The sequence below is a fragment of the Muntiacus reevesi genome, chromosome 3 (genome assembly GCF_963930625.1).
Source record: "Muntiacus reevesi chromosome 3, mMunRee1.1, whole genome shotgun sequence".
In the NCBI taxonomy this organism is placed as follows: domain Eukaryota; kingdom Metazoa; phylum Chordata; class Mammalia; order Artiodactyla; family Cervidae; genus Muntiacus; species Muntiacus reevesi.
In genome coordinates, this window is record NC_089251.1 from 2,586,154 (window position 1) to 2,599,227 (window position 13,074).

A 13,074-nucleotide genomic window follows, 5' to 3' on the forward strand; every position below is an offset into this window, starting at 1 on the left:
TGGTGTGTTTGGTGTATGTAAGTTATATAGTAATTAAAATACGGAAACAATTCCTGTTTGTCAGCTAGAGCATCCCACATATTTGGATTCCATTCGGTTCTCTGGATGTCATAACAAAGTGCTACCAATTGGGTGCCTTAAAACAATGGAGAAGGAAATGGCAACCCACTCCAGTATTCTTGCCTGGGAAATTCCATGGACAGAGGAGCCTGGTGAGCTAAAGTCCATGGGATCACAAGAGTCGGACTCGACTTAGTGACTAAGCCACCACCAAAACAACAGAAATTTGTCCTCACAGTTCTGAAGGGTAAAGTCTGGAACTCATGGAGTCAGCAGGACGGTGCAAATATAGACACTCCCAGTCACTTACGCAGCGTGTGAGCCAGGATCACTGATCCCTGATCGCATCGTGTGTTCCCCACATTGTCCAGCACCATTAGGAGCCACCGGCCAACCTCATTATGCTTGATAGTTTGACAGAAATGTCCCAGAGGATCAAATGCATGATCATCCAGAAATTGCCTCTTACACAGATATGACTGGGGCCCCAGTCGGCTGTTCTGTACATCATGCTTGCCCATCACCATGCCAGAGCTTCTTCACTATTGGAAATGGAATCATCAGAGCATTTCCATCGAATCAGATTCAGGAACCTTACCTGAAATCCCAGAGCAAATCCATAAACTCGCCCTTAAGATTCTCTTCCTCTAGAGCCACCCAAGTAGAAAGTGTATATTAACTTGGGTTCTCTAGACAAACAGACCCAGCAGGGTATGCATATTTATGGACAGAGATTCATTCTTAGGAATCAGGTGATGTGATTTTCGAGGCTGGCAGGTCCCAAATCTGCAGGTGGGTCAGCGGGCTGGAGACCGAGAAGAGCTGACGCTGCAGCTTGAGTCTGAGGGCATTCTGGGTGCACAGCTCCCGCCTCCTCGGAGGGCGTCTGTCTGCTTTCTCAACGGCCTTCAGCCGACCGGACGCGGCCCAGCCCCATTCTGGAGGGTGGTCTTCACTGATGAAGCCTGGAACATGACAGGGACGAGGTGACATGTGCTCAGGAAAGGAAAGAGTGAGAGAGTGAAGCCACAGAGGCAGGAGTCTACCCTAAAGGAGCCTTTGCTGGGGGTGAGGACCGGCAAGGCGGGGGCGGTCACAGCACCAGGCCTGGATGGCGGCATGGAGGCCTTCCCGCTGTACTTCCGCACTGAGCCCCCTTCACCTGCGCCGTGTTCACCCCCTGGACCCTCTTCCTACGATGCTGCCTGTTCCTGGAGGCAGGGCGCAAGGAGGGGCCCCTGAGGAGGAGCTTCCTGGACCCTGTGCTCTGCGGGACCACCGTGAGCTCGTGCCTGACTCTGTGAGACCCCGTGGGCTGTAGCCCGCCGGGCTCCTCCGTCCGTGAGATTCTGCAGGGAAGAACGCTGGAGTGGGTTGCCATTCCCACCTCCAGGGCATCTTCCCCACCCGCGGACCGACCGCCTGGCTAATGTCGCCTGCATTGTCAGGCGGCTCTTGACCACTAGCGCCACCTGCAGGCACCGAGCAAGAGCGCCGACACATCATTTCTCGGGCGGTTCTCCCAACAACCCACCAGGCGGGCCCAGTGACTTCCCCATTTCACAGACAGGGCAACTGAGGCTCAGAGCCTCGCCCGGGGCACCAGCTACAAAGAGGCTGAGCTGGAGTCAGGACTCCGCCTCCCCGACTTGGATCATTCCTGACCGCGGTCCCACACTGGGGGCCTCCTGGCGGTCAGGGGTCCCGGCTTCCCTGGGGGCCACACCCTCCTGGCCTTGAGCTTCCTGTGAAATCGGGGGTCAGAGCCCCGCCTCTGTCTGGGCCTGGCAGTGACCGCCGCGGAATGGCCACCAGCCCTGGGCTCTGCGGGCTCTCCCAGTACCCGGACCAGCCCATCCCCACCGGAGGACGAGGTTCCCTCTCTGGGCACCAGGACCGACGGCTCAGGGGACAGCAGAGCCCAGAGATCCCTCCCGTAGCATCTGGATGCAGCTTGAATGTCGGGTGCGCCCCGAGGGGTCTAACAGGCACTGGGGTCAAATCCTGCCTCGGTCATTCTCTAGGGCACACGGGGGCAAGTCTCTCTCAAAGCCTCAGTTTCCTCATCAGTGAAGTGGGGGCAGTGATCCCTCTGCCCACCTCCTGGGCTGGGGCCAGTCCTGCCTCTCGCGGCCGCAGTGACCCACGGGCCCGTGAGGGCCTGGGTATGAGAATGCATGAGTCAGCCCAGCCTGGTCGCCGTCCCGGGTCTCCATCCTGGGTGACTGTGGCGGGACCCGCTCCGAGGCGCGCGCGCAGCCTGCCTGCCCGCAGCCGGGCCTCGAGTCGACGGCCGGGCGCGCACCCCCGCCCGAGGGCCGCGCGTGCACGGGACACCTCCCCGCCGCGCCTGCGCAACGCCAACGGCTCTGCGCGCAGCTGGTCCAGCCAACGGCTCTGCGACCCCCGCGTCTCCCGAGCCCTGGGGTCACCCCGCCCAGCCAGGCCGGCCGCAGGGTGCTGGCACGGTGGGTTGCCATCGTCGGGAGAGCAAAGTCGCCGAATAACCACCCCCACCCCTCTGTCCTGGCAGACAGACTCCATCCCGGGGTCCAGCTCAGCGCGTGGCCGGCCCAGGGACCCGGAGCGGCAGTGGACGTCTGCTCCAAGAGAAAGGACGGGCCGCCCCACCCCTCCTCGTCTAGGCCCTCCTGGCCCCCGGTCTTCCTGAAAGGACCCATGGAGGAGGGGTCCCACCACCCTTATGGGTGAGGGTTGAGAGGCAGTTCCTGTTATTAGGGAGCCTTCTGGGTGCTCAGTGATTTCACCCCACCTTGTAGATGAACAGCGGCCCCATCACTCAAGGTCATTCAGCTCTAGGTGACCAAGGCCGGCTGTGATGGGGAGACTCAGACCATTGCCCTTCACCTCCACCGAGCCCACGCTGACCATGAGGCCGCATCCTGTGTTGGACTCCCCCAGCCAGGGCACCGCCTGGGACCAAGCACTCTGAGTGCCTTCATCTCTCAGCCTTTATCCCCTCAAAGCCTTCCAAGGTCAGAGTCGCTGATTCCATCCTCGGTGGAGGAAACAGGCTCTGAGAGTCGCCACAGGAGCTGGCCTGTCACAGGGCCGGGACGTGGTCCTGCTATAGGTTTGAACCCAGGTCATTCTGACCCCCAGATCGGTTCCAGCACAGGAGCCTTGGAGATGGCTCTGAACCAGGTTGGTGGCGAGTTTGTCATTTGTGGGGCAGAGTGGAGGGGGTGCTGCAGGCAGCGGGCTCTGAGCGGGGAGCTTGGAAGGGCCCCCAGGGGAGGAAGGCAGTAGGGAGGCTGGGGTGGAGACGAGGGGTGCTCCCCGGGGAGGGAGGGTGGACCAGACTGCACAGGGCTCTGAGTGTGGGGCCAGAGGTCGGAGGTCACCGCAGGCTGTGTGGGGGACAGGACATGAGGCTGCTGTCCTATCAGATCCGCAGCACCCTAGATTTGGAGGGAGCATGGAGGCCACATTACGGCCCCCAAGCATGGGTCTCCGATAACCTGCCAGGAGGAGGAGGCTGCCTCAGTTTCCCCCTGTGCACAGTGGGGGCTGTGGTGGTCGTCTGTCTCATCTCAGGGTGGGGCCCGCTGCCCGGAGGGTCCGCAGGTGGCCTCTCGTCAGGGCGGCCATTCAGCAGAGGTCTGTACCCAGGGATGTGTGAGTGAGGGGACTGAGGCATCTCCCTCCCAGTCGGCACGAAGCTCTTGTCCGTGTTGTGTTCTCACGTCCAGGCTGACATGGATGATGCAGCGTCGTCCACCTGCCGGATGGAGAGCCGCAGCGAGGGGCTGGGCTTCGGTCTCCAAGACCCAGCATTCGTGTGCCCAGGGCTCCACGGATGTGCGGGCAGCTGAACGCCAGGAGCTGCTGGAGGCCCCGCGGAGGCCCGAGGTCCCGGGGGATGAGGACGGGGTCGACTCCCAGAACCCAGATGGCGAGAGCAGCAGCGGCCCTGGACTCTGCAGGGCGCCCCATGCCAGCATCCAGCACTGGGAGCCTCTTGGCCACTCCTGTGGTGTGGAGGGGGAGACTGGTCGCCGGAAGGAAGAGCTGGGAAAAGCTGTTTGGGGAGGGAGTGGCATATGGGTGCCCCCATATGGCATATGGGGGTGGCATATGGATACCCCCCATATTCACCTTGTTTTCCTGGACGTCAGAGGACTTGGGGCCACAGCTCCCGTTGTCGTGACACGCCACAGGGTGGAAGAGCTGGCACGTGCTCACGCAGGGCGGGGCAGCGTCCCCACAGCTGAGGTCCGCGCCCGCCTGAGCTGGGCCCGGTCGCGGGTGGGAGCTGTCTCTGGTCCCGGAGTCTGTGCTGGGGGACCTGGACTAATGGAGGGGCCAGCTCCGCGGTGGTCACACCCGCTGGGTGAGAGGTGCTCTGGGGTGTCCATGGCACACCCAGGGACCGTGTGACCTGCACCCGGGAAGCTGCGGGGGAGGTGCACAGAGGACAGGGCCTGGGTGGTGGACAGGGCGCCGTGCTGGTGGGCAGCGCTCCTCGGGAAGTCAGCTGGGGCTGGCCTGGTGGGCGGGCTCCAGGGCTGGGCCGGCTCTGCCTCTGGCAGCTGTGCCCAAAGTGATGCCCGAGCCAGTGGAGATGGGCGTGGCTTAGCTCTGGACCGGCAGCCAGAGCGCGCTCAGACCCTGGAGCCGGTCCAAAGGTGGGAAGGTGCTCGAGGCTGTGAGTGGGTCACCAGAGGTCAGGTCCGCCTGTTGAGCAGCAGGTGTCATCTTGGCAGCAGAAGTTCAAGGTGAAGCGCGCTCGAGTGGCCTGGACAGTCTTTTTGGGAACAGGGTGGCCTGCTGGCCTTGGTCTCTTCAGTCTGTACGTGCTCGGCTTCCCAGCTGGGTGTAGACCCTGGCAGGGCCCCCGTGACTGGCCAGTGCGGGGGGCGATGAGAAGGTGCTGCTGGCAACCTTGAGCCCCTTCGGCTTCATGTGGGGGAGGGTTGAGCTGGCTCCATGCCTGACCTCAGCCCTCTGGTGAAGGTCAGCATCTCCAGGACAAAGTCATGGCGGGCGGTGGAGCCAGTGGCCCTGAACACATTGGTGTTGTCAGAGGTCTTCGCCTCTGGTGGGGCGGGCAGAGGAGGGTCCGCCGTGCTCCGGAGGGGCCGCAGGCCGGGGCGAGGGGCGTGCAGGGAGACTGGAAGCGGGTTCATGGCTGTCAGCGGCGGGGATTGAGGTATAACTGCCCAGTGGGTGCAGGGCTCCTGTTGTGATGAAGATGCTCCTGAACTAGGGAGTGGTGATGTTACACAGTCCAGAGGATGTAGTTGACAGAGTGCCCCACTTAAAACTGTTGAAAGATGAAATTATATTGAATCTAAAATTTAGCATATTAAATATAAAAAAATCTATAACATGTAACAGAAATAAGGTGTTGCCCTCACAGGCGAGCTTCCCTTGTGGCTGGTAAAGAATCCCCCTGCAATGCAGGAGATCTGGGTTTAATCCCTGGGTTGGGAAGATCCCCTGGAGAAGGGAACAGCCACCCACTCCAGTATTCTGGCCTGGAGAGTTCCACGGACTGTATAGTCCATGGGGTCGCAAAGAGTCGGACACGACTGAGCGACTTCCACTTTCACAGGTGAGGTGGAGGAGATCTCTGGGGTTGTAGCTGGGAGTAGCTGGAGCTTAGGGACGGGTGCTGAGGGTGGACAGATGGCTGGCTCGCCCTGTGGAACAGGCCTGGGAGCTGGTGCCTCTTACGAGGCTGGAACATGGCTGTGTCAGGCATCTGTGCTGAAGCTGGTTCTAGAAGACTCTAGTTCTGAGATTGATTCCAATTCTGGCGCTGATTCAGTGCAAGAACTAACGACTGAAATGGCTTTCGCTCTGGAGTTGGTCCCTTTGAGCTGTAGCTGGCTCTAGTCTGGAGCTGCTCCCATCTCCAGCTCTGGAGCTGGGGCCCAAGCGGGCACTTGTCTACGGATGGGGCATGTCCTAGCGCTTCAGGGGGCTCTGCCCTGGAACTGACTCCAGAGCCCGCTCTAGCTCCACAGCTGATGCAAGATGTTGTGCTGGAGAGGCCCTGGCTCTGCCTCGCCCCCGGCGGCCGTGGCTGAGATGCTGCCCCCGTGGGTGGGCTCTCCGAGGGCAGGGCTGGGGTGGGCAGGGACCGCTCACAGCACAGAAGGCCCGAGTGAATGAACCCCGGAATCTCTCCGCTTCCTCGTGTGTAAGGTGACACCTACCTCTTAGGCCTGTGCACTGGTTCAGTAGAATTAACTTGCTTACCTCGTACCAGGCAGTGTTCTAGAGGCCTGGGAACACTGAGGTGGACAAGCCTGCAGCCGACTGGGGCGGGGATCGGACGAGTTCAGGGCCCGGGCAGGTGTCCCAGCTCAGGTGGGAGCCGCAGGTCCCGCAGGCGTCCCTGTCCAGCCGCTCAGGACCGGCCGGGCGGGGGCTGTGGTGGAGGGGATGTGAGGTCTTGGTTGGAGTGCCCGTGCTGCTCATCACCCCCGCATACCTGTTCCCTTCACTGTCCTCAGTCTTGCCCTCCATAAAATGGGCCTGTGACGGTATCTGTTCCTAGGTTCCGCCTCCAAGGAACCTTGATCTTTTCATAGAGAAGGCAACTCGCCATTCTCTCTCTTCCCGGCGGTAACTCAGAGAGCTGGGCTCGAGTTCACTGGGGGAACCAGACGGTGCTCCCAGGGGGTTGGCTAGAGTCCCCCTGCTGCTCCGTGGCTGAGGTGGGCCAGAAGTCCTGGGCTCACAGATCAAGCTGCTCCTCCAGGTGCTTGGAGAAGGCAGCCTGAAGCCCGGGGGACTGTCCAGCGAGGCTCAGCCCTGCCAGCAGTCAGCAGCAGGGGCGATCTCTCCAGGTCAGCGCTCAGAGGTCTTCCTCCCTTCCCTCGTATTTTCTACCCCAGCAACACTTTGTTCCTCGGGTGGACGGTCATCACGTGTCCTCTCCTCTAGTGGAGGGAGCTGGGATGTTTCCAGCCTTTTGCTCTGACGAGGAAGGTGCAGGAAATAATAGGTACATGTGCCAAGAGTAGAGGTGTTTCTACGGGACGGACCCCCTGAACTGGGCCTGCTGAGTCAGAGGGTAAATGCATCTGTAATTTTGACAGACGTGACCTAGCTGTCTCCATCAGAAAGAAACCTGTATTCCCATCAAAGACGAATAAAAGTTCCTATTTCCACACAGCCCCAGAGTATATTTCCAAACTCTGGTTTTTTGTGTCATTACTAAGACTGAGCACGTTTTCTTGCGTTTAAAACTACATTCGCTCGTTTTTCGAAGGTCTGATGATGACTTTTGTGCTCTGTCTGGCTGCTTTTCTTAATTTCTAGGGACTCTAGGGCTGTGCGGTGCAGCTTGTGGGATCTTAGTTCCCTAACCAGGGACTGAACCCGGGGCCCTCAGCAGTAAAGGCGCAGAGTCCTACCCAGTGGGCCCCCAGGGACTTCCCTGGGTTCTCTTTATATGAAGGTGGGAGCCACTCTGACGCGAGAACATTTATTCCAGGTGATTATTTTTCATTTTTACTTTATGTGCTTTCCTCTCATGTATAGTGAAGATGTACATTCTCCCTCAATTTATTGATTTAACACAAACTATAAAATACCTTAGCAAGTATCTCATCATGGAAACCGGTCCAGTTTGGAAAAGCATGTAAAAATACAAAAGCCAAGGACAGGACAATTTTGAAGAACACGGAAGGCTTCACCAGCAGGCATCCAGGCTTCTTGTGAAGCTCCAGGACTTGGGGCAGTGGGGCGGGGCCAGGCACACAGCCAAGGCAAGGATGGGGTCCAGCCCAGACCCGCACAGGGCGACGGTCACGACTCTGACCAGCCTGCTGAGGGGATCCAGACCTAAGAGCAGACCCCGCATCCTCCCACGTAAATGCAGTCCAGCACGGGCACACGGGCATCGCGCTTGTAACTGAGAGGCACTGCAGAGCTGGTGCCTCAGCGAACGGTCCAGGCCCACCTGTTACTCATTTGGGAAAAAAATCCATCCTGACTCCCACCTCACGCCATAAGCAAAGATCAACTCCAGGAGGATATTACATCTGAGTGTGAGAGTTTTAAACAACATTTCTAGGAGATAACAGAAGAATATTTTCATGAACTTGGAGTAAGCAAAGACTTCTTAGAACACGGTTCACTATACAAGTAGAGAAAATGTGATAAACTGGGTCTTTTAAAATGAACTTCTCTTCACCAAAATGACATTATGATTATACAAAAGGCAGGCATGGAGAAAGGGTAAACACTTGCCACATATTTATTTGAAAAAAAGTCTCTGACGCCTGTAATAAGTCCCTTTATTTTGAAAAAGATGGATAACCCATAAGAAAATAGGCAAAAATTAGAGTAGGCATTTCACAACAGAGATAAACGGGAACAAACATGACTGGATAGCCCACACTGTTATTAGGAACATGCAAAATAAAACCACAGTAAGATACACTACACAGGCCAGATTCACTGAAATAAGAAACCCTGACGGCACCAAGTGGAGGTGAGGGTGTGGAGCCGCTGGAACGCTCACCCTCGGCTGTCGGGGCAATCGGGTAAAACTGCTGCAGAAAACCCGTCCGTCCCACCTCCTAAGGATGGACACAGACACGCCGTGACCCGGCCGCCCCGCTCACTGGCAAACACCAAACACAGGTGTAAACGCATGTTCACCGGAAGACACATTCCAGCATGTTCCGAGCCACATAAGTTGACATACTGTCGAATCAGAACCCACACAGGCATCTCTAGTGGAATAGATTAAAAAAAAGTAGGATACAAATATATGTTTAGAACTTATTTCGTGAAGTAAAAAGGTCTTCTGTGAGTGGACCACATCCTGCTACATAAAAGAAGCCAGTCCTTAAGGGACAGAGACCGGAGGAGCTCACTCAGATGCAGGACGGAGCGGTCAGGTTCACGGGGACCAGAAGCAGGACAGGGTCTGTGTGGAAGGTGGGCGTTGCTGAGAGCGCTGGGAGGGAGCTCTCCAGGAGGCAGCCGGGGGGGGGGCACTGAGGCCAGGGACTCATGCCTGTCACAGCCAGCCTGGCTGGGGTCTGACCTTTGACCTGATGAAGCCACCCGGAGCATCGGCCAGAAACCATGACAACCTATCTCCTCACTGGCCCCTTACCCTAAAACAATTTGTGATTCCTCAAGGCCAGATGAAAAATCTACCAACCACAGAAGGGAAAACAGTGCTAACACGGGACTTCCTTCTACCAACGAGAGGGAGAAGGGGGCCCAGAAAATGCAGCATTTCAGACTGCACCAGGGTTTCATGGCAATCAGCAGCTTCCTATTAGCACGGAGAAATGTTTTCAGTAACAGGGAACTGGCAAGTCCCCAGTGAATGCAGAGTGGCCTGAGGGGACAGGTGAAGGGGATGCTGCATCACCACTGGGCGGGGGGCCCCAGGGGCCAGCCAAGGGGTCCTGGCCCGCCCCTTTACCAGCCCTGCGGCACCCAGAAGGGAACTGTGAACCCAGACAGGGACTCCAGCAGAGGAAGGGATTGGGGGGAAGCTGGAGCTGGGCTGCCCCACTGGCCCCTTCCCTGCTCAGGAGAGGTGGGGACCTGGCCTCATCCCAGCTGAAGGCGACTTGGGGGCACCCGGGGCCACCCCAGGAGCTTGTGCAGAGGCCACGTGGGGCCTGGGTGTGTGTGTGTGTGAGAGGCAGGTGGTGGGCTGGGCTGACTCCTCTTGGGTGGGGGGACAGAAAACTTCCATCTGTACCTGCGCCCCTCCCCACGCCCTCCCCGCAGCCCCTCATTCGGCAGAATTTCCTGGTGACGCGTGGGCACCACCACGAACCTCCGCTTCCTCAGGTCCGCGGGCCAGCCCAGCAGCGCTCTAGGGGGACAGCACGTGGCTGGGCTTGCGGTCCAGCAGGTTCAAGAGGCTGTCGCGTGCCACACCGCCTCCACGCCGTCCGCCGGGTCGGCCTCCTGGCCCGGGGACAGGCGGAAGTGAGCCCTCGACCAGGGCCCCGATGTAGTAGAAGTCGCCCTGGCCCCGGGGAATGTGCGCGCGGGACCCAGGCGCTCGGAGGTGAAGGCCTGGCGGAGGCGGGGGCGGGGTTGGCGCGCGGTAGAAGCAGGGGTGCAGGGACCCCAAGAGTGGGGCCAGGATCTCCACCCCCACGTGGGTCCCGGAAGCGCAGGTCCACGTGGGCGCCCACGAGGACATCCACGTCGCCGGGGAAGCGCCGCCGCAGCAGCGGCCCCTGGACGCGTCCTGCCAGCGCGCGGGGCTGGGCGCCCGGAGCACCGCCAGCCGCCGGCCGGTCGGGGCAGACGTACGTAGCCGTCGACTCTGTGTCCCTCCATGAAGTGCTTCTCCGCTGTCTCCAGGAGGAGCCGCAGGAGGACCACGGATCTGCGGAGCGCGGGGCAGGAGGGCGGAGCCAGGGAAGCCCCCACCCTGGGGGCGGGCGGGCCGCTGCTCCCTGCAGCTGTAGCGGCCCCCCAAGGCCGGCCCGAGCCGCCTGCGGCCGCACCTTCCAACCTCGATGCCGCCACCGGCGCGGGTCCGGGCAGAGAGCGCGAGGCTCAGGCAGCGGAAAACCTGCCGATCCCCCGCGGTCTGCAGAGCTGGAGCTGGGGGGGCGCCCAGGCGGGGCCCCTGTAGCTCCCCCTCCCCTGGGGCGACCCCCCTGTGGGCCCCTCCGCTGCGTGGCCCGAGCCGAGCCTCTGTGGCTGCAGCCCTGGATTTCAAGCCCCGACAGACTGCTTGCAGCCAGGGCGGCCTGGCCACCCGCGCCACCCCCACCCCCCAGCTTCAAGGGAGCTGTCCCTGCCGCCCCAGCCCCACCCCAGCCTGTCTCTGCCCCTGGACCGTGCTCCCTGGAAGGCTGTGGGGGTCCTCCCGACAAGGTGGGCTGCTGTGTCCCTGCGGAAGGGTCGCCCTACTGTGTCCCCGACTCAAGGACAGATGGTGTGCCCCGCCCCTCCCCCGCTCACTCTGTCGGCAAGCACGGTCAGCCCGAGGTGGCGCTCTGGAGCCGGAACTGCACATTCAGGACGTGGATGTGAAGGTCCCCTCCCAGACCATGGGCGCCAGCCAAGGAGTCAGGATTAGGACATCAGTCCTGCTGCTGGGCGAGAGAGCCCGTCCGTGAGGCCGTGTGAGCTGGCAGGAGGGCGGACACACCGGGACCCTGGCGCCCAGACCCCAGCGGGACCCCCTCTGCCTCCGTCCCCTCGGTGCCCCCCACGGGCTGAGCGTCCTTCCAGGGGGACTTGGCGTCTGCAGGAGACCCACCCGATGCAAATCGAGACTCAGACTTGTGTAGATCACTCCAGGTTTTAGGGATCACTGGGCCCTGCTGGACCTCGCGTGGGAGCTGGACTTGCCAGCCAAGGTGGGGGGGGGGGGGGGCGTCCCGCCCTGAGCAGAGGAGGCACCTCACACCTCTGCCCCTTCTCGGAGGACAAGGGGACAGGAAATAGAGTATGCAGGCCACAGAGGGAGAGAGGGTCCGAGGGCCCTAGAGATCTAGGGCATTCTAGATCTGCATTCAGATCTCAGGGACACCCAAGAGGGTGTCCGGCAAAGCCAGCTCCAGTCGAGATTTCCATGGAACTCCCCTCCACGCTCGGCTAAATTCCAGTAAATTCCCTCACGACGACGGGCATCTGCGCCTTGGACTGGGGATAAGCCACTGGTGAGTTTGCGGGGGTGGGCGGGGCTGAAGGCACCTCTGGGCGGGGCCTCCCCGTCACCCTGTGTGAGAAGGAGCCGAACTAGGCCTGGCCTCCTGTAATTTAGTGCAGGCGCGGCTTGGGGTCTGTCTTCCTTCTCCGTGGGGCGGGGGCTGGACAGGGCCTCTGTACTGGGCAGTCCCCCGAGGGAGAGGTGCCCCTGGCCTGGCCTTCTCTGCAGGGTCACCGGCTGGGTGGCAGGGGTAGGGCCCCTTGCTCCCAGAGCCAGGCCTCCTGCCTGCAGAGCGGGGACACGACAGTGACCTAGCTGCGACGGACCTGGAGAACTGCGGCTGGCAGCCCTGCACGTCCAGCGGCCTGGGGACTGTGAGGGCCGAGGCCCTGCCCACGCCTGACGGGCCGGGAGCCCAGGAAGGGTGAGCCCGCGGCCGCGTGTCCTTGTCACAGGACTGCAGTGTGCTCTTGGCGTTCAGAGCGGGGCGTCCACCTTAAAGGGGAAGGCAGCCTGCGCTGTGCAGACCCGCCGATGGACAGGATGCCAAGGGCAGTAAGTCAGCCGCAGAGGGTCCAGCTCTGCCCCCTCATCCAAGGGGCCTGGAGGAGTCAAGCTCACAGACAGGAAGGAGCAGGAGGCTGGGGGCTGGGGGGGAAGGCAAGTGTGTTCCGAGGGACAGAGTTCCAGTTTGGGAGGACAACGTGTTCTGTGGGTGGATGGTGGTGACGGCCGCAGAGCAGTGTGAATGGGCCCAGCGCCCCGAACCATGCGCTTGTGATGGTTAAGGTGGTGAACTGTAGGTCACGCGTGTCTCACCGTCATGTAAAAGGAAAAGAAGGGTGGCCACCTCGTCCTGGATCGCCTGAGACTTTCTCAGTTTCAGGACGTATAAAGGCCCAGGTGTTAGAACCCCCAGCTCCCGACCCAGGCTGTAGGGTAAGGGAGTTAGAGAAGGCGAGGTTCGGAAAAAGAATGAGACCAGCATCCTACAGGAACAGGTCGCCTTTAATGAGGCGAGAAGGGCAGCAGTCAGATTAGTGAGCTGCGCACTAACCAAGGAAAGAGTGCGTACATAGAGGCATGTATGTGCAAATCTGCTGTCCTGAGGGGGCCTGTTCTTCTCCAGGGTTGTTCGGATTAGTTATCGCTTAAATGGCTGCGGCAAGGAATTCTGGAGATCGGCCAGAGGCTGGGACCGGCTGGGAGCTGGGCGTAATCAACCTTAATGTCCATTTTTTTCTTTGGGTGAGAGAGTTCTTTGCTTTACATAGAATGGTGGGGAGGATCCGGAGGGGAGTAACTCCAGGCTATTTTGAGCTGTGTAACTTTCCTTCACAGGCCAGTTAGCACCCCCTTCTCTAAAGCCAAATGCCACATGGCTG